General features: G+C 49.5%; 1 protein-coding gene across 3 annotated transcripts in view; it reads left to right on the top strand.

Annotated features, from left to right (window-relative positions):
• The first annotated feature begins 2,632 nt into the window (after nt 1–2,632).
• The window catches only part of sema4c (sema domain, immunoglobulin domain (Ig), transmembrane domain (TM) and short cytoplasmic domain, (semaphorin) 4C), a 58,560-nt gene continuing 39,318 nt past the window's right edge, over nt 2,633–21,874 (top strand). For 2 of the 3 annotated variants that reach the window (XM_057033089.1, XM_057033086.1), the window contains exon 1: nt 2,634–3,139. The gene's annotated coding sequence lies outside the window, so the exon portion shown is untranslated. Of the gene's footprint in view, nt 3,140–21,874 lie in introns of all 3 variants that reach the window. The other variant, XM_057033087.1, reaches the window with a different exon arrangement.

Here is a 21,874-nt window from a genome sequence, read left to right as displayed (position 1 = left end):
GAGTAGGAACACAGAAATGCCGTTGTAAGATGAAGGCTGTTGCTGTATAAACAAGAGTAAACGGACGTAAGTGGCGAAAACAAACCGACCCGGAGCAGCAGGTCAGCGCCACACGTGAGCGGATCAACTGCCACAGATACACAGTCGAGAGGTTCTGGTCTTGATTTATAAATTCTCGCTGAGGCCCCGCGGCATCGGCAGGTGCGTCGATAGTTCCCGCGGACACCAAAAATGATTTGTAGTTTTCTGTCCTCGGCCACAGAGATTACCCATCATGCATCTTCTAATCCATGCCGGCAGACTTTGTAATCCTTGATTGGGATTCTGTTTTTGTCCCCTCGTATTGGGGATTGTTATTAATCTTAATAGCTGCCGTCGTTTAGAACAGCAGCAGGTCCATCTGTGTTCTTTTCTTCTGAAGGTAAAAGGGGGAATCCTCCCAGCATGCACCAGGGCAGAAAACCTGAGCAGTGTGGCCCAGATCGACCGTCACGGGTTAAACTGGAACGCTGATCCTTCGTTTATCAGACATTTGGGCAGCTGATGACACCAATGCAATGCCGATGCATTCAAGTTCAATAGGCAGACACATTCAACCAGGAAAAACCTAAAAACTGGGGGGATGGGGGTTTCATAGAAAGCAGATTACCACAAAACCCCCACAGGGATGACGTGATGGGGCAGAGATGAAAAGCTCTTGGGCCCAAACTCCCCAGATTTCAATTTGAAATACCACAGCAAGTCCAAAACACCGACGCTGCCATCCACATGACTCGGAGGACCAGTATCCTGGCACCACAGCACCAGGCAGAGCCAAACTGGATCACTGTGGATCCCCCAAGGACAGTTTTACAGGTAGAGCTGACGTGGAGCGGCGCTTTAGGCCGTTGTGGCTTGGAAATGTCGGTAGTGAGTTCTTGGCCTGCAAGAGTGTTTGAAGCAGGTATTTTGTGTCAGGACGGGTCAGGATTGATGTACATCCAGCTGTGTGATGGTGTGTTAAAGCTCTTCTCTTATTCTGCTGGCGATCTTCGGTGGTGTCATGGAACGCCTCCTCCTGATGAGGTGAGACAAACCAGTGGGGACAACGGTCGGGTGTCGCGTTCTTCACCGTGGCGCTCAAACACCCGATTAAAGTTCCATTCAGATAAGTCCGTTGTTGGAACAAGGGTGTGCCGATGTTTTTGGTTGGGGGAGGGCGTGTACATAATGGCATTTATGCTTAGATTTAGAACTTCTGAAGGGTTGTGGTGGGTATGAGGACCCTGCTGTCACATTTTATTGACCATACAGGCATCCGACAGGGCAGATTTATTGTGCTTTTAGCTGCAACAAGCCTCTAAAGGACAATTAATCATGTTTTAGCAACTAGGAGGGTATTGGGATCACATCAGTGGGCACTTTATCACGTCTATACACAGGAAAGCCATTTGAGGGGCAATTCATCCAATGGAAGGGCACCCAGGAGGGCACTTTAGTGTTTTTACAGTGTCAGTCCACTGGAGACCCTACACTACACTCATCACATTCACCCAGTCCTCCAGAGAGGCATTTCTGAAAGGTGATTGAACCTGGCACCCACACCGGCCCGCTGGACAATCTCCAAACCAGAGCTTCTGTTGGACCATGAAGTGGACTCCATTCAAGTGCAGAAGTTCATCTGCATGAGGATGGATGGATGGATGGATGGATGGATGGATGGATGGATGGATGGATGGATGGATGGATGGATGGATGGATGGATGGATGGATGGATGATGGATGGACAGTCTCACTAAGGTGCTGGTTTTTGCAGGAGCTGTGCTGGTGGCCCAGGAGGAGAGGAGAGGAGAGGAGAGGAGAGGAGAGGAGAGGAGAGGAGAGGAGAGGAGAGGAGAGGAGAGGAGAGGAGAGGAGAGGAGAGCCTGGTCCACTGGAGATCTGTAGTCTCCTCACAGCTAGGATGACACACAAGACACCCCCCCCCCATAGATAAATAAATTAAATTAAATAAATGACACCCAGGTGTGTTTTGCACTCCTAACGCCCTCGACCAGCAGGTGGCACAGCTCATAAACAGCTGTGAAAGCTGGAGGTCTTTGTGCGTATTATGTCTTGGGCTCAGATTTACTAAACCATCAGCCAGTCAGAGTGAAGCTCCTAATGATCCATCCATCAATCCCGCAACAGTAAAATATAGAGCCAACAACCCCCCAGAACGATGGCGCTAATTGCTGAGTCCCAGCAGGTCAGGCGAGCACCAGTAATGTTGGTGTGGGGGACGGGAGCCATGTTGGTCCCTCAACGTTAAACCCAACACGTGCCTTGCCCAGTGGCCCTATTGTATCTGAAAGGGAGTGCAGAGGAACCCCAGCATACATCAGCCCTGACCCCTGGGTAGACAGCCCCTCGCGTTCCTCACAATGTAATATCTTAATCAGGCAGCGCGGTGGCTGCTGGGGCCCCCGCGCCTCCGCTGGGGCCCTTGTTCGGAGGCTAATGGGCGGAGACCTGTTAGTGAGCCTTTTTTTGAAATCCTCCCGGTCCCCGCTGTGATGCGGACTGCGGGAGTGAGCTAGGGGACACAAACACGCTGCAGCACCCCCCCACACACACGCGTACGCACGCACACACGCACGTTTTCAGCAGGAGACGCAGCGCCACGACTGTCTGCTTAAAGCTCAAACTTGAGCAGTGAAACACAGGCGGCTCGTCCCAGATAACGGATTAAATTCACGGTTTCTTTTCTTTTTTCTTTCTTTCCCTTTTTCCTCCCCATTTCTCCTCCTCCCACCCCTCCGCCTGCTCTGGTGGTTTCGTGTTACAAAGCGTTGGGAGGGAGTTGCGCGTAGTGCCAGTTCGACTGAGTAGAAACTGAATGACAGGATCAGACTGCCTGATTTGCGCTCTGGTCCGCACATTTCTATTCTAAAACATACAGAGAGAGTGGGAGACGAGGAAAAAGACGCCGAGAGCGAATTGCGCGAGTAATGAGGATGTGGAATAATTTATAACTCCAGTCCAACAACAAATCCGAGAAAACGGGGGGAGAAGAAAGAGGGAGAGGAGGGGGAAACGGATACTGGATCTGTCGTCAGTTAAAGACAGAGAGGAAAGCAGGACTGCAACCATCAGCGCCATCAGCTGCCGTGTGGTGAAGGTAAGTTTGGAAACGCTGTTTTGTCGCGATGTTCGCCGCGCCGCGTCGCGCCGCACCGCGCTTCGAGGATTAAAAGTCGGCGGAGGCGGCGGAACGCATCCCAATCCCCAACTGTTGCCACAAAGCTCGCCCCGCGTTGGAGCGATCGTGGCGCGGAAGTCCCCGACCCAGGTGGTGCTGCAGGTCGGCTCGTTTCATCGCTGGGGCGCAACTTTATCTCCGCGTCCGTCGCGCAGTGTAAACACGGCGCACTGCGGTCTGCAGCCGCTGGAAGCGAATCAGCGCCGGCGTTTCAGGCTCGTCTCTCCTGCGTGCGCTGCTCCGCAATCACGGTTCTTCACTAAAGCCCGTCATTTGTAGCACACTGAGCTTCTCTTAGGCTGGGTTTATTCAAATATCCAGGGAAAACGCTCGGATTTAATCGGAAGCCTAGAAGTCTGGAGTGTCTAAACTTTATGGAACATTTGCCTCGTGACATCAAAATCATCTAATTATGCTGGTTAAACCTGGGTGCGGGGGGTTGCGTTATATGAGAATTCTGCCTCCATTTTAATAGAATAATCTTGAATATAATGTAAGGGAGCATCCTGTCTCATGTGACAGCTCTCACCCAGTTTTGCTGAAATGAAATTGTTGCCTGCGCAGTTGCCGCTGGCTCACTTGATATCCTCATATGGTGACAATAATCCACAGACTTGAGATACTCTGGAGTGCCCCCCCCAAACCCCAACCGCCTCCCAACCCAACCTACCCTTAATGAAATAAGTATTTGCTTCAGCTGAGTGATTATTGTAATTATTGGGGGTTGGTGCAGAAGTCCACTTTGGACAGAAAGCCAGGATTTGTGCACAAAGATGGTGGTAGTTGTGACTGGGGGGTCCTGCCCGCTTTGCTTTTATTGCATCATGCTTTACAAGCTGTGTGGTGCAACTGCCAGTTAATGAAGAGACAGTGGAGGAAAATAAAGAGGGTTTGTGTTGCTTGGATCATTTGGGATGGATGGAGGCGGCTTTATTGTGGTCGTGGATTCGTGCGGTCCTCTCGTAACGTTTGTCTCAGGATTTGTTTGTGCACGTATTAATTAAAGCAGCTGGTTTGGATGGCATTTGCTTCAAAGATAATCTCCTGCCAAAAATAATTTTACCATCCCCCCCTTCCCATCCCAGCCTTTAAAGCATGAAGTTCAGTGGAGCAGGTTGTGGAAAACCAGTTTGTAAGATGAAGCTTTCCTCTGGAGAGCTGCTTTATTCTTAAAAAGTTGATCCGTATACAGTTACAACGAGGGCAGCTGCAACAAAGACACACACACACACATACGCACACACAGGCACACACTGCAGCCCTTTGGCCCCAGATGTTAATGCCTCCATTGAGAGCCAGAGGACTCCTACGGACTCCATCTCTTCATTGTCAGACAGACAATAGACTCCACATCCTGACTGCCAACCTTCTCATCTCAACCTCTCTCTCTCTTTCTCACTCACTCACTCACTCACACAGACACACACACTCTCACACACACGTGTTCTCATATGCTGAGCAGTTGCTGTGTAGTTTGGACAGATGTATTTTTTTTTGGGTTGTTTGTTGTTCTGCATTAATGCGAGCTCATGTTCCCTCCGGGTTCTGCACGTGTTCCTACGCAGCTGCAAATGTGTGTCATCAAAGACTCACCTAGAACTTCAACATTTAATCCATAAACTGCAACCAACCCCCCCACCCCCCACCCCCCTTTCACAAAGTGAGCCTGAAGTGAGGTCATTTCTGGAGGCCTTCGACCAAGCGATCAAAATAGTTCCTCTCTGGGGTAAACGGCGTGAAGATAAGATCGGGGCGTTTGCCATACAAGCTGTAATTGTTGACACTGGTAGAGAATTAAAGTTTAATTCCAGCTTTAATGAACTGTCCTACTGTGAGAACGAGAGGCCAGAACCTCTCCAGATGTCCCCCGTCCAGGCTGTCTGTGCGTGCGTGTTTGTCATCTCCGTGTCACGTGTGTCACATCGGTGCTGCACAACCGCTGTCCCACATGGCGAACAGCTGAGCGCACGGTTTCCGCCCCGTGATAACAGGATGATGTTTACACACAGAGGAGCGCATTTCCGGCCTGGTCACGCTCTCCGTGCTGCCGTCCTCCCGGGCGGATGTTCTTTCAGCGGTGCTGGGGGCTGTTTTTCTGTCTCCGCTGAGCAACAGTTGATCAAAACGCTTTCTGTCTGTCACTTCCATGGAATATTCCGATTTACGGTGTGGAACTGTTCTGTGTCTCCTGTCGGCTTCACGTCTCACTGCTGATCCCACCCGATGCTCCTCATCCAAATCACTTTTCTTATTCTTCGTGTTGTGATGCTTCACAGAGTTTGTGTTTTTAAATGTGTGCTGAGCTGAGACATGACAGACCTGTGTGTGTGTGTGTGTGTGTGTGTGTGTGTGTTTTGGTTTGAAGGGGAACAGTGGGAGGCGGGGCTGGGTAGAACAGACCAATGTTTAGAGAAGAAGAAGAAGGGAAAGGGCTTGTTTACAAGACCATCATGCTAAATGGACCTTGGTGGGGGTGCAGGGTCAAAGAGATATAAACCGTGTGTGAGACGTGCACGCAGTCCCGGTGCCACCATTTCTCCTTTCTTCTTCTTTGTCTTTTTTTTGTTATTTTTCCTTCTTCTTCCTTCCTGCCTCTGATTTTTCTGTAATTCTGACAGTTTTCTGTGAGTTGTCTCATCAGCATCACTTCCGTGTTTGTTGCTCTGAAGATGTGCGACAGGAGTGATTACGATCAAACCTCTGATGATGATACCGCCGACGCCCTGTGTGGCGGTGGGGGTGGGAACAGGCTGGGCAGAAGGGAAGTCCTCCCACAGTTTCCCACCTGTAAACACACCTGGAGTGCAGCTGAAGCCCAAACACGCTCTCACCAGGGCTCCGCGGAATCTTCGGATATTCGATATTCCGTCCGCAGGTTTGGATCCTCCATTCAGCTGTTTCTGACCTGTCGTTAGACTCAATTGCTTAAAAACAATCTGCAACACAAGTGAAATTAGCAGCATTGTGGACGACCGGCTCATTAAGAGGCGTTTGGTGTAGTCCGTGTGTGTGTGTGTGTGTGTGTGTGTGTGTGTGCGTGTAGAGAGAGAGAGAGGTGTGATATGTGCACAGCTGTGGACTAGAAATGACACCAGAGCGGAAGTCTGGCTCACTCACTCTCACACTCGTGTTTATGCCTTCCGCACGTGCGCGTCACTAGAGTCAGCCGACACAATGAGAGCAGGTCGCCGGTGGCGTCATTTCCATTTTCTCATCCTTCGTCACGCCTCGTCTTCGGAGCGGGATGTCGCCTCTTGTCATTCCCCTCCCGCCTCCCGACACGCCGTCTTATTTTCTCGTTCTTTCTCTTCTGCCGGTTGTTTAGTTGACCTTTCTCACCTCCCACCATCTGCTGTTTTCCAATGCTTTAATCCCGTGCCCTCTGCTTCCGTTGTGCCCTGGAGCAGTGTTTCTGCTGAGAGTGAGGCGGCGAGGACGCGCGAGGAGGCCGAGCTGCTCCAACATCTGCAAAAACGGTAAAAAACTGCAATTGGCACTTAAGTAAACGCGCCGGTCCACACTCGCCATCGACGGCGCCCGCTGAGAAGTTCATCTCAGGTGCTCTGGGTGGAGCCAGAGGACATTTCGCATTTCAGTTAGCACTCCGTCATCTTCCCACGGACGACTCGAACGCTGTTGCATTCGAGTCGTCGGAGCATTGCATGAAATGCCAGGCAGTAATTTATATCTGTCACTTTGGGCTAATCAATAAGTCAGAAACCAAGTGCGGGTCGAGAGCGTTTGGAGGAAAATCCAATAATGTTACTGGAGGCAAATCTGAGGAGCTCAAAACTTTTGACAACTATCCAAGATGACTCCTCCCCCCTGCTGGGCCCGTCGTCGTCACCACCCCACATCTGTTAGCGCTTTGTCTGACACAAGCGGGCGAGCAGATGGATGGAAATCCGTCGGTGGCCGACGCGGCGCAGACGTCCAGGTTCTCCCGCAGAGCGGCGGCGGGTCGGTTTACCTCCGCGAGGGGCTGAAGCTCCGAGGATCTGCTGCATTATTTATCAGAGCTGGATGGAGTGCTGAAGAGGAGAGCGCTGACCTGCATGTTTGCTACCAGCCAAACACTTCTGACCATCTGCTGCCACCCCCACCCCAGCCCCTCTCTCGCCGTCTCTCACTCTGAGTGTTATTTTAATGGGAAACAGGACGCGTGAGGTCCATCAGGTATAACTGACTTTTTGTCCTCTTGACTAGGCAGCGTTCTGTAAATACGCAACGTCTGATGACGAGATGGTACCTGCAGGAAATCTCTTTCCTCTCAGCCGGTCTTGAACAGCCGATTTTCTCTTTTATTTATCCATAACCGAAGAAATTCGATCGTGCTGCAGTCTCGCAGCATCCCGATGAATCAGGACACTTGATAAAAAAAGTGCTGGATTTGAGGATTCTGCGCCCGAACAAGGAAAAGTTTCGGCTGCCTTGAGGATTTGGTTGGCGTCTACACCTGGGAGCTCGGCTGAATTTCTCATCACGGCTGGTTTTCCCACAACTGGCCACGTTATATGATCTAGATATCATACATCTGTGAGGATATCTCATTAAATCCAGTAGCTGAACTGGTCCTTTGTGGCTCACGTTCTGGATCAGGGAGCCGTTTAAATGAACAAGATAAAAATATGGCGGCCTGCTCCACTTCAGGTCACTATTTCAGGCCTCGCTTGTGTTCTTCGCGACCCTCGACACACTTTTTCATTCCCCGTTTGTTGTTTTGTTTGTTCCGACTCAGCAGATGTTTTCCAGCTCAGTTGTGTGTGTCGGGCTTTGCGAACAGAAGACCGCTGGAGCTCATGGGGTTTTTTTTCCGGTTTTCCTTTGTTAGTCTGGTTTTGGTGACACGTTAAACCAGTGTGAACGTTGTTTACCGCCCGCGGCCGGGTCGCCTCATCCCTGCTCCTGGCCTATGTCTTCACCTCACGATCAGAACTTTAGCATCGTCTGGTTTTACCAGCACACATCTGCCCAAAAACTGGGTATCAGAGATTATGTTAATGTGTTTGTGAAATATGAGGCAGGATTTGTGGGTGGGTGGTAGCGGTGGGGGGGTGGGGGGTTGACCACCGCCCTCCTCCTTGCTAACCAGAGCATGGGAGCTTTTTATGGCAGATTTTCTTTTTTTTTAAAAACTTCATTGTTCTGGTCCGATAGAGTTCACCCTTCCCTACCGTGGGACTGGCGGTTAGTGGGCAGGAAGTGCCAGGAGCACACAGCATGAGAACACACACACACACACACACACACAGTGTATTTCAGACTGTAAGGCGCAGGGGCCCCTCCCAAATCCCTCTCCGCTCACACATAAAGTTTAGAAAGAACAATAAAAGTTGCCCTGTGGCTCCCAGGCTGGTAAGCTGCAGCTTAACCAGTAAGGCGCTGCAGCTGAGCTAATGGCCTCTCTACAGGGTCGGGAGTGCTCACTGCTGCAACGGGGCCCCCACGTCGCCGCCTGGCTCGCATGGGGGGCACTCCAGAGTTTCACAGACAATCCAGGTTCCTTTCTGAGCCCTTTGTTGTCAATAAATTTGTGGGAAGGAGTAAAACTGGTTTAAAAATAAAGTCAGGGTGATTGTATAAAAGTTGTAAATGTCCATTTACTTCTGTAGAGACCATGTTATGAACCCCTCTGGGACGTCCCAGAGCTTTTGGGAAGCCTTCGTTGTGTTTTTGAACATTTGCAGCACGTTCAAAGTTACGATCTGATGACACCATTTTATCTGCCTTCTGTCTTTGTTCCTCTCTACGAGCGGGGGAGTCCAGTAGATTTACGGAGTGTGTGTGTCTTGAGCAAGCGGCCGTTTGTTCACATTCGGCTTGTTACTCTTGGTCCTTTGTCCCAGTAGGTTTTGTGTCACTGACCAGGAAAGCACTGACAGCAGCTTAGTTAATGGAGGAGTGTGTCAGGCAGCCTTACACTTCTGTGTGTCAGAGCTGCATCTCCTCATTAGTGGAAAACTTGTGGATCTCACTCTGGCGCTCGCCACGTCGTCTCATTTGTCTGGTTTTGTTACCAGCTGCTGCTTCTGTCACAAATTTATGCTGTTTGACTTATGGGTCAGAACCCTGGTCTGGAACAAACACAGGGCAATCAGGCCGTCCTGCGTCCAGACTGGATGCGAACATTCATCTTCCGCCTCCATTAGTTGTGTATTAATCTACCTTTTACAGTTTTTGGGTCGTCTTTTTTTTAAGTCTTAAGGAAATACTGATTATCGGAGCAGCGCAGACAAATCATTGAGCTGTCATAAACAAAATGTCGCCTCTAATTGTCCACAATAAATTTAGCGCTGCTATATTTAATGGGAAAATCGGCCTTTCAGGCCTCACCGGCAAATCAATGCTCCCCTTTGTTGCTGAAAAACCAGCGACAGACGCGGCAGCTTTTATTTCGTTCTTATACAATCGCCCCTTTGGTTGAGGACGCCGTCACCGGGATGTGTGAAAACTGGTGAAATGTCAGCGCAGATGTGGTGCATTTCCTTTCTCTGACAATGACGCCGCGAGTGACTCAACAGATTTGGGCCTCATATTTCAGATGCTGATGTGCTGATGGAGCCCTTGAGTCACCTGTTCTGCATGTGCAGTCACCAAGAAGAGCAGCAACACAACACAAGCCGGTCTGAGCGGCTCAGAGTCCTGGCTGGGCGAGCTATCCTCGGGCTCTGGCTAACTAGCAGCACGCAGCTGGCTCACGCACTCTCATCAGACTGGTAACCCAACCGGAATGAGGGGATGCTGGTGATGTCGGGTATTTGATCTGGAATTCAGCTCGGCAAATTTGATCGTTAGCGCTAGCTCTGGTTAGCGCCTCATTAGCGCCGTTCCTTTGAGCGCAGCTGTATGTGCACCCTATAATAGTCCTGTTGTTGCCACGGTGGTCTGGTTTGTCTGCTGGGGAAAAGACAGAATTATGGCTTGCCCCCCACAGGCACACCCAGCCTAGTGCAGACTCACCTTTGACCCCCCACGGATGGCTGAACCCACCCCAACCCCCCAACCCCCCCGCTGCTTTTTTCCAGCCCACTGGCCTCTGATGAGGTCTGAAGGGAGGGATGGAGGCAAATCTGGAGGCAAGAAGAGGCAAAGATACGCTCGATGGGACGAGTCCATAACGGTATCACACAGAGCAGATAAAAAAGGCAGGAATACAAACGGGTTGCCAGGTTTGTTCTCATCAAGGGGGGACAGAAATTTGAAAATGAGAAAGGAGCCAACAGACAACAGTCCTGAGCAACTAAGATAAGAGCTGTTGCACCATCAGTTTCTCTCTTTGTAATCTCACGGTCTCTCTCTCTCTCTCTCATCTTTTGCTTTTTGTTGTTTCTCTCCCTTCAGTCCACACTGTTGTGCTCCTGGTGTGTTTTTGTAATAAAGCTCTAACTGTGCAGCACACACACACATACACAGACACAAACACAGATAGTTAGACCACACAGTGTGAAAGAAAACCAGAGGTTCTGGACCCCCACATATGAAGAAACACACACTCTGACTCATGTGCACGTATGAAGAAACACACACACATGCTTTCATGCATCTCTGTTCCACAAGCGATTGAACTTTGACACCAGTATCAGGTTCTCCTGCACATCTGCTGTGTTTTCCAGCGGCTGGCCTGAGTGGTTCCCGTTGGAGGAGAACAGTTCTGCACCTGATTACCATTTAATAACATCACCAGAAGACATTTACGGTGATGATCCAAGTCCACAATAACACACTGATGCCTCTTTTGCTGATGGAGACACACCGTTGTGGTCCTATGTCTACAGAATTGATCTCTGAACTTGAACTCTGTTCTTGAGCCAGAATGGAGGTTTACATCACACTAGTTTCATGTGTTTCATGTGTTTTGCTACTTCCATATGGAGCTGCTGGTACAACGGCTTAATTTAGACACACACACACACACACACAGTCGTACCTGCACCTACACATTCACACTTCCTGTGAACACACAAGTGCTCACATTGTGTCCAACAGGCTTCTTCCTGTGACATATGGAACCATTTATCCCACAGGGCTTTTTTTTACCTATTAGTCAACCTTTTTTAGGAGCAGCAGGGAGGAGAGAAACTCTTTCTCACCCGAAGGTCAGATCAGCCATGGACCCACACACACACACACACGAACACACAAACACAGGCAGTATAAAAACACTCTTGAGCCCCCTCTGCTTCAGTCAAAAAATCAATAACATGTCTCTTTAAGAAAGTCTGAAAACTAATGGAAAGAGACAGAAAGAAAGATGAACTCACACAAGCACATGCCTCTCTCCCTCTCTCCCTCTCTCTCTCTCTCGCTCTCTCTCTACATTTTTTTTAAATGTTCATATGATGGATGGATGGATGGGTGGATGGATGAGCATCTGCAGAGTTACAGTACTATCAATATTTGATGGTGTGGCGGGTCTGCTGACCTGTCCTTGATTGTAAAGCACGCGTGTCAGCTCACCCTGCAGCAGCCACAGAGGGAACCACCTCGAACAAGGTCTCCCCAGTGGAAGACCCATTATACAACGCACAAAACCGTCCTCTCCGGAGCCCGACCCGTCGCCACCGCGCCGCATATTGTATCGTTCATCAACCGGTCACGTGCGCGTCGTAGCGCTTGTGGAGGGCGGGTGGCCTGCTGTCAGTTCCACAAGGTCTGTCACCAAGGAGTGTGTTTGTTTGTGTGTGTGTGTGTGAGTCGACTTTTTCTCTCTGAGGAGCTGTGTGTCTGTTGCTTTGTGTCTGCCTACCTGTGTAGTTTCTCTTTGTGTCTGACTGATGTGTGTGGAGACCCTTCTGTGTCTTAATGTGCTTGTCTTTGTGTGTGTGTGTGTGTGTGTGTGTGTGTGTGTGTGTGTGTGTGTGTGTGTGTGTGTGTGGTGTGTGTGTGAGTCGACTTTTTCTCTCTGAGGAGCTGTGTGTCTGTTGCTTTGTGTCTGCCTACCTGTGTAGTTTCTCTTTGTGTCTGACTGATGTGTGTGGAGACCCTTCTGTGTCTTAATGTGCTTGTCTTTGTGTGTGTGTGTGTGTGTGTGTGTGTGTATGTCGCTTTGAGTGCTTTGTGTCTGACTCTCCTTTTGTCTTATTAATTATAAATGTGCCTGTTAGGGTGTGTGTGTGTGTGCACATGCGTGTGTGCGCGCACCTGGGTCGATGCGTCTCGGCACCTTTAAGACTCTATTAACATCGTTTACTAGAACCTCTTCTCCATCTTTGTAAACTCGGAGATGAAGATGTGCCGTCACACAACACACACACCCACACACGTGCACGCACACATGTGCATGCGCACACAAAGTCAAGGCTGGCGATGAATGTAAGTGTGTCCGTGTGTTTTCTTCAGAAACAGTCATTCACGCAGCATTTTGTGGGCTTACTGGAACGCGTGATGGCTCAATTCATCATCATCCTTTATTCACCTGGCAGCCCGGCGACACTCGTTTGATACACAAGAGCCGAGAAGACGAAGAGAAAACAACCTGAGAAGTTACAGGAATACTTCCAGCTAAAAACGAATTCTGGTCACTGCCGTGTTTGCGCATCATATCCAGAGATTTGACTCGGCTGGAAGCTTGAAAGCTTGGGGGGAAACTTGGACGGATCCGCCCCAAAAAAGAGTGAAACATCTGTCTTTCTACTCGGCCTAAAGCTTATTTAATCTCTTTGCTCCTGCGTGTGTGGAAAATACAGAAGCATCAAATCCCTAAAATCTACCACGAGGCCGACGAGCTGCAATTAGACGTGAAGCAGAGCAGCGGTGCGTTCTTCAGTCGGATCGGCTGGCTTCGTGGGCGGAGCCCAAAAGCTGATTTTCTATTGGTGTTCCACCTTCCCGCCGTTGCTCAATGTCAGAGCGTCGGTTTAGCTCTGTGCTAGGCTACGCTAACACCATCGTCGCGGTATCTTTTAAGACTAAATAGTCTCACTAAGAAAGTGAGACTTCAGACGGTGGCCATCAGTCCCCGAAAGAAATAGAAAGTCTAAATTCAGACAGAGGCGAAGAGTCCGATCACAAGAGACGAGACTGAAGAGCAGAAAGTGGCGGGCAGATGTGCGCGAGAGTAAATGAGGCTGGAGCGAAGAAAAAAACACAAAAACAAAAAAAGAAGTGGGAAACAAAGGAAAGGAAAGGAGCGTGTGGAGGGCGACCACAGGCCGCCTCTGCTCTTCATTTATCGTCAGGACTTATTTGATTTGTCTGTCATCCCTCCCCCCCACTCCCCCCCCTGCCACCCAGACACCCCGCCACTTTTGTTTTCCACTGCAGCCACAAAATGGCCTCGTTTCTTCCCCCTCTAACCTTGACTTAAAGGGATCGCTCCGTCAGTCTCCGGTCACGTTAGCTTGTTTTTTTGAGGCGGGGTGGGGGTGGGGGGGGTTTGCTCATTAAAGCGCTGCCATCACTTTTAAAGTTTTATGCCCCTCAGTGTGTGGCTCTCCTTTGTATTCCAGAAAGCGCCCTGTTGTATGGATCTGTTTCCAGTTTTTAAACGCCCTTTTCCCGGCACACCAATTTTGTGTTTCCCTGCTGCTGCTTGTCTAAACAGTCGCCCCACTGCTGCGTTTTGGTGATGCGCAAATGCGGCTTCGCTTTTTCCCGTCTCAGGTCGACTGCTGAGCTTTTGATTGAGAGGCCGACAGCGTGTGTCGCTTTTAAAGGCAGGTTTGTTGAGGTTGACGTGTTCCATCCGATAACTGCGCGTTCTTTCCTTCTGACGTTTTGCAGTGAATTTGCGACGGTCTCCGTGTTCCACGCAGTGAAAAATGCGCTTCTACTCCACACTCAAGAATCTGTTTATGTGCTTTCTTTAAAATTAGATGTCACATGATGGCGTAAAAAGCAGATTCAGAGAATTTTCCACCCCAGGGAAACAAAGTGAAGTAGTTCTTTTAAAAAGTCGATAACTGGGAATTCAAATATTCAATCTCACTGTCGCGGTCGGACGGGAAAATGTAGCCCGGCGACACGACAATCGAATCGAATCTACCAGGCGGCACCTTAGCGCACTTCCCCTCCGTCCATTACAGCGCCATCGATCCCAGTCGGAGTCAGGTTGGAAATGGATCAGAGAGAAGCTGGAGGTTCGAGCAGAAAGGGTCGCTGAGTTGAGAGGGAAGTCATGGCAGCATCATCGCCATCGCCGCACGACACAAAGGCTTCGAAATGCCGTGGCATCCGGTAAAATCGCCATGACAACCACATAAATACAATGCCCCGGCGAAAATGTTACTTTAAAAAGCAGCCGCGCGAAGGGGCGTCGGAAAGAAAAAGGTCAGAGCTGGTTAGGAGAGAGGAGTCGGACTTGTACAACAGGCTGCATTCACCTCCACGCAAGCATGAGCGCAATAAGAGAATATAGATTCTCCCTAAAGAGGACCTTTCATAATGAGCATGCCGTGGCGTGCCAGAGCTCCAGAGGTCTAAACTGCACAACTGGAAGCAGCAGAGCAGCTGGCAGCGTTCGCCCAGCTCCCCACATAAAAACAAGAGCCATAAAAAAAAAAAAAACAGCTTGTCGACGTGGAAAGAAGCAAACGGCTCTTAAGCGAATGTTGAACGCAGCCTTTTGCGGAGCGAGGGCCGAGATCCTCCAGCTGTTTGCAGGAACGTCCGCCGAGGCGTCGCCCTGTATTCAGAGGCATCACGCGGCCTTTAACTCCAGCCGTCGCACACGAAGGCGCAGCGATTGCGATCGATTTTGGCCACGCCCCCTCCCCTGTGGTCGGATCCACCTTCTCCTGAGAACGCTTGTTTGCTTTCCCCCCGGAGTGTCGCCGTAAACAGTCCTATGTAATCGACCCCCACAAAAGGCTCCTTTGAAACAAGTATCATCACGGGAAATAATGCAACCTGTATTTTGAGGACAAAACCGATGTTTGTTGGGAATGTTGACGAGAAAATGCAGCTCGTTTAGCATGATAATGAAAGTCGAGGGCACCTCCGACAGCCTGGCAAAGAAATACCGCGTAGGCTAATAATTACGCTACTCGAAATACATCTTTTTATGTTCGTAGCCCTCCGTGGGGAAAATATGATAATTAGAACATCTTTATTTAAATAACACTTTTTTTTAAAGCTGTGATTTAAAAGTGGTTAATACAAAAGAACAACAACAACAAACACGGTGGTGTTTAATAGAAACGCTGCCCAGCAGGGGGCTGGACACAAAAAATAAGATGTGGAGGGGGGTCAAGACGTTAGGACGGTTCAAGCCGATCCCGAGGCTTCCTGATCCTGACATTTACTTCACATGGACCCACAAGTCAGCAGGGAGGCGAAACTGGTTCCAGAAGAGGGACTTTGTCAGGTTTACCCGACAGCTGAGGGAGTTCGGGCATCTGGTCCCTCGTCCCTCCATCTGGTGGGGACCTGGGAGAAGACACAGAACTTACTGAGGACTTTTTGTTCCCACGTGGACTGAAGGACGATAAGAGGTTGAGGGAAGAACATCTGGGTGACCTCAGCGGACACTGGAAACGGACGAACGGAGCGACGCAGGATCGTCCTGTTAGACGGGGTCCTAAGCCCTAACCTGCATAAAATGATGCATGCGCTTCCCTCAGCCAGCTGTCACACACACACACACACACACACACACCTGTCCTCCACACTGAAGTGGTGAACTGTAACTTTTCTGTCCTGTCACTGAAAACAAATGAGGCGAGCATGTTTCTTAGTGTGTCTATGTACGTGTGTGCGCGTGTGTGTGGAGGGCAAACTCCCTGTCTCATACACACACACACACACAGACACACACACACGCATGCATCTCTCTGCACAGCTACCGTCTGAAAGATCACTGACATGCTGTCTGTTTTGTGTGTCTGTGTGTGTGGTTGCAGACGACCCCCCATTGCGTCTGCCTGGTAAATGTCATTTCTCCATGTGGTGTGGGGGGGGGGGGGGGGGGGGGGGGGCAGGGGTGGGGGGGCAGAGTGAGCGAGGGAGCGTGAGGGCCTTGATGGTGGTGTGTTTGTTGTCACAGTGTTTATTAATAAAGATGACCTTAGACTGAGCTACTGTACTCAAGGGTGTGTGTGTGTGTGTGTGTGTGTGTGTGTGTGTGTGTGTGTGTTCTCAGCTCCTTGATCTCATCAAATTATCATCCTTTTGACAGGAATCGCTTTTTTTATTCATTCCTACATAATTCCCTCTCTCTTTTTTTCTCCCGTCCACTCAAAGTTTTTCTCTATATCTGTGGGGTCGGTGTTTGTGTGTGTTGCGTTGGTAACAGAGGTGATCCATCCTGATAAAACTCATTTGTCTTCACGTGCGTGGATGTGATTACTTGTTTCATTATGGTGGCTTCAGCAGGTTGAGTTAAGTGTGCTAGTTTGTGCACGTGCAGTGGTGCACGTCCTCGCAAGAATAGATGTCTACAGAGCTGGCCAATTATTGTCCATTACTGTGTTCACAGGGACATAAACGTGTGTTATTTACCATCAGTGCTGCTGAAAACCTTCACGGGTAACTAAGTGGGTGCGCGGCTGTCTGATAACAGGTGCATTGTGGGTAATGCAAGAAGCAGCTGCAGGTTGTTAGATCCCGGAGGAGAAACGCGCTAAACCGCGATGACATCACTGGGATTTCAATATTCCATCAACAATAAAACTGCAGAAGCTCCATAAATCATGAAAGCTGTCGAGATTATGTGAGAGTTTTATAAGTTCGACTACTTTAAGAGGGTTCTTCATGAATACTTTATTAGCACCGGTGTTAGTCTGTGTTCTCTTTACCACGGTAAAGATTTTTCCTCCCTTTTCCTAAATCCATTCTTCAGGGTGATGCCGGCTGTTTAGCTATTAATGTTTGATTATGGCCCCCGGTGGCCCGCTGCTATTGCGATTCAGCAGGTTAAGTTGATGTTCATCTGGTTAGCGCTGCAGTGGCGGCAGCGTGTTTGGAGTAAACACCTGTGATCCTCCTGTTTCATCCTGCTCGACTTTTCCCCAAGCAAAATTACCCAGACTTCCATATTAATTTCCAGATTTGTGGAATGTGGTCGCCTGTAAGTCTTTTAATGGTCTGTGTTGGCGAGTCAGCAGGACCGGCAAACTTCTGGTAGGTAGGTGAGGTCATCGCTGGGAGGTGATGTCATCTGTTTAGCGATTCAGCTTTTCCTTTTTTCCATTCCCCCCCCCCCCCCTCCAGGGATGGACCTGGAGCAGTGGGACAGTCCACTGAGAGATAGTGGCAACCCCGGAGGGGGTCCTGCAGTTACCACACAGAGGCGGCCCTCCTTCCCCAGGCCGGGAGAGCTGTTTAATGAGGTTAATGCGTGAAGCTTGTCACCTGCGCACACTCACTTGGACACGCTAACAAACACGTGTGTACAGATGGCTGCGTGTGCGCACACACAGGAATCGGACCTGAGCGGCCCTCAGCAGCACTCACAGCCGCTGCCTTTGCTCGCTCGTTCAGTAGATACATAAGTTGATCCGCACTCACATATATTACTCTTTAACCTCCTCTCCGTCGATAAGCCACCTCGGCTATTTGCTATCTCAGCTGAGGCTCTGACCCTCAGCTAGCCACATTTTGTGGGACAGACGGCAGCGGCTGTGAGCAGAAAGCTAATGAAACGGGATATTCCTGCCTGGTTATTTCACCGGAGGAGAAGCAGAAAAATTACACTCTCGCTGACCTTGAACGAGTCTATAAATTCACAGCATGTTTATATCTGATATATGTTTTATTTCCTGGCACTGTTGTTCCGCCGTGCCCACGCAGGACCTGAAGTACTCCCCTGCGTGGTTCAGGTCCTCCCCTGGGGGGGGTCTTCTCTGGAGCGTGCAGTTGTAAACAGGCTCAGGCTGCACGGTGATAAGTATCATCACGATGGTGGATCGTGATGAAGTGGTTTTATTCAATTAGCTAGCAGGCACCTGTCTTCAAATTTACATCTTCAACAGACACGGAGCTACATTAGCATTCGTTTGGAGTTTGCCCCTGCTGATGGAAAGGTGGAACAGTCCTCCACCCTCTTTGTGGCTTTGCTTTTTTGCTTTTATTTAATTGGTTAATCTGATGGTTCCACTGTTTTTAGTCAAAATTTACAATAAGAAATTTAAACCTTAGCATCAAACATGGCTGAACAGCTCATTTTGCTTGCTGTAAACGTGGTCTCTCGTGATTGGCTACTGACTTGCGGCAGCGGGGAAATTTGCAGGATTAGTTCTAGCTTGCTTTTAAGCAGATGTGTGTTCATGTAAATTAAAGTCATTTGTTAAAGATTAAAACCGTGCACATGGCACCAAACTCTGCTGAAAAACACCTTCAGCTCAGGGTAAACAGCAAAAGCTGGTATAGAACTTCCTCTCAACCTTCAGCTTTTCATCTGATAAATCGTTTTTTCAAACCGCGGCGCTTCTGTGGCGTCTCACAACTAAACGTGCTCTTACATCATCGGCTTCTGCAGCAAAGCTTCACCTTATTGTTCACGGCTCCCGTCGGGATCCTCCTGGATGAGGATTTCTATCAGAGGGGAACCTCGGCAGGAGCGATCCCTTTGGCTTTTGCCCCTTCGTGAGCCCAGGCCGGTGCTGTAGCGTGGCATCTTCGCACAAACTCCTACCCGACACCTTAAAAAGCACAAACTTTATCCAGGCAGGTGAACTTGGTGCCCTTGTGGGTTTGTTCCGTCCTTTCACCTTTCAGAACCAGCCCCTGTACCTGTGATCTAAAGACTTTGGAGTTATCTGGACTTATCCCCCCCCCCTCGTGTCCGCCTCCCTCGCTTTCTTCCAGGTGCCCTTCAGCCTGTGAGGGCCTCTGTGTTTTGGCACAGTGAGAACAATAACAATCACAGCTCCAGGGCTCAAATCAGTATCTAACACCGAAAGCTCCCGACACAGCTTCTGTGGCTGAACAGGAAATGAGCAGATAATAAGTCTGAAGGTCCCACTGCACTGGAAAACAAGAAATCGGAATCACCATCGCCCCGTTGGTGGAAATCAACAAGCTGCAGAAGCCCACTTATTACCACTGTTTCTGCTTCCAGAGGCTTTGATAACATCTGCGCTCCAGAATCTTCCACCAGTATTGGTTCTGTTATTCATTAAGAGCAATTATAACAAATCTGTGTTTTTCTCTGGCAGATACTGGATCTGTGGGGACGCGAGGATCTCAGTACAGTCCCACAAAACTTCCATAGACAATCCCAGATCAAACCATCAGCCACAAAAACATGCTGCTGCGCACATGCTAACGCTATTAGCATGAATGAACCTTGGATCGCTGGCGCGGTGGCCATTTTTTTTCACATTCTCAAAACTTTTGTCAAATGTTTCACTTCCATCTAAGTTAAACCACGTGCGCGTAGGGGGAATCTCTGCCGCAGCTCGGAGCAGGCGCTCGCATAAATGCCGAAGATTACAGCGAAGACAGATGCTAATCCGTCTGCTGTGTATCACTCATTTCTTAATCGATCCCTCAGCTGAGAATGAATGGATGAGTCTCACGAGGGATCCGGGAGGGGGGGGCAGTGACTCTGTCGCTGCTCCGATGGAGGCACCTCTAATTTTGGCTTGTAAATCAAACCGTGGCTAATAGAGCGGCCCTCTCAGGGGTCAGAGGTCAGGACTGAACTATTTTGACTTGGAATGGAGTGGATTTTTAACTGATGGAAGACAGATGTGACATTAAACGCTGCAAAGAAACACACACCTACACACACACACACACACACACACAATGCACACAGAATCAAATGCAGAACTTCCATCAGATCCACTCTGATTTCACCATGGCAACCAGAGGTGATCTGCAGCCATTCTGCCTGGCAGCTGTGCTCCCTCTGACAGCGTCGCAGCGAGTGCCGGTTCCACACTCCACTTTCACTCCTCATCCAAGTGCAAATACGACAAAGATTCAAGAAAATCAACAAGACCGAAAGTCTGAAGTCTGACGTGCAGCGACCGCGTCGCTCCGTCTGGACCATGAGATCCTCCAGGACTTTCGGGAACTCCAGCCGCTGCTGGCAGAACATCCCAACGCCTCCAGTGAGCGAGGGGGTCGGACGTGGCGTGGGCGGATGGGGGAGGGCTCCGAAAGTTGGCGTTCTTTACTCACACCTCCACCCTCAGCCCGCCGTCCACCAGATAGACTTTTGCAGGCGGATTCGATGTGTGTCGGTGTTTTTTGGAGAGAGCTCAGCTCTAACAGGGACTGGCAGGCGCTTTGTTGGGCCTCATTGCCACACGCCTCCTCCAATCGTGCTGCTGATTAGAGGCAGAACCGCACACTCTGGCACGTCTGCAAAGCTCCGGCCGGTGGAAGCGATTAGCATCCCGTCGCTTCGTCTCGCACGCTGCGATCAGGCGGCGAGCGGAGTTGTGCTCTTGTCGAAGTTGATTCGGGGGGGGAAGTGACGGGTGAATCATCAGTCCACTTTCATGCAGCTGGTGGAGAATGTTGAAACGCAGAGCAATTAAAGACTGATAGACAGGCTGGTGCAGCCGGCGTGAAGGCTGACAGGCAGGAAGACCGGCTGACACGTGCGGGCGAATATGAGGCACGCAGCAGCCGAGGCCAACGGATTCCATTATCAGACGCGCTTTTATTATCTGACACTCATACAGGGAACTTTTACAGCTGAGTCTTTTTCACCAGGATACCTTTTACATATATATGAGCTCAGTGTGTGTGTTTATAACAGTCCAAACACACACACACACACACACACACACAGGAACATATTCACAATTATCATGCAGACGATTTCGCTCAGAAAGTTTACTGTTGGTCTGAGCTGATTCACGTACAGCTGCAGTTCACCCAACAGCAGCTGGAGACGTGTATGTGTGTGTGAGTGAGTGTGTGCGTGTGTGTGTGTAAGTGTCTGAGTAAGCGCATCCGTGCATGTATGCAGGTGTTCGCTGTTTTTGTAAGAGCTCAAACTCCTCATCTCTTCAGCACGATGTGTGTGTGTGTGTGTGTGTGTGTGTGTGTGTGTGTACGTGTGTGTGTGTGCTGGCTCTGGATGAAACCAGTGGAAATCTAAAGTCTGGATCCCTTCTGTAGACAGATTCCTGGTCCTTGCTGTCACACACTCCTGTGTGTCAGAGTTCAGCAGGTTTATACCAAAGCAGCAGCCTCAATATCACAATATCCTTTTTTGTGTTGTTTTATTTTGCTTCTTTGAAAGTCATTTAGGTTTAGAAGCCGGTTCAGAGCCAAGCAAAGAGCGCTAAAACTTCCAATAGTTTACCAGAACACACACTCACAGAGGCCGGGACCAACCCACGGCCGTGAGGTTCCTCATTACACTTAGATTTAATTAAACGAACTCAGATTTGGAGGACTCGCCATTGAATGAAGTTGTTTACTAAACTAAAACATTCTCTATAGTAACTATTTCAATAAAGAAAAACTGTTTCTGCTGCTCTTGTGTTCGCCAGTTATTGTGCATTTGGAAGCAATTGAAGGCAACATGGCAGGAAAAAAAATTAAAAACCTAATACAAGAAAAAACAGAAATCATACACAAATATAATCCAGGACCGCCGTTGCCTAGGCAACAGCCTGGCTGCCCAACATTAAAGTTTTACCCGCAAGCGAACTCAACTGTTTAGGCCTGACTGGTTTTAGTGGTTTATAGACAGCTGTGGAAGAACTGCGATACCTTCGCGTGCTGCATGCGTGTAACTCCGGCCCGTTG

The sequence above is a fragment of the Takifugu flavidus genome, chromosome 5 (assembly GCF_003711565.1).
Source record: "Takifugu flavidus isolate HTHZ2018 chromosome 5, ASM371156v2, whole genome shotgun sequence".
Classification (NCBI taxonomy): domain Eukaryota; kingdom Metazoa; phylum Chordata; class Actinopteri; order Tetraodontiformes; family Tetraodontidae; genus Takifugu; species Takifugu flavidus.
Note: the sequence above shows the minus strand (reverse complement) of the source record. Positions and strands in the feature narration are given on the sequence as shown.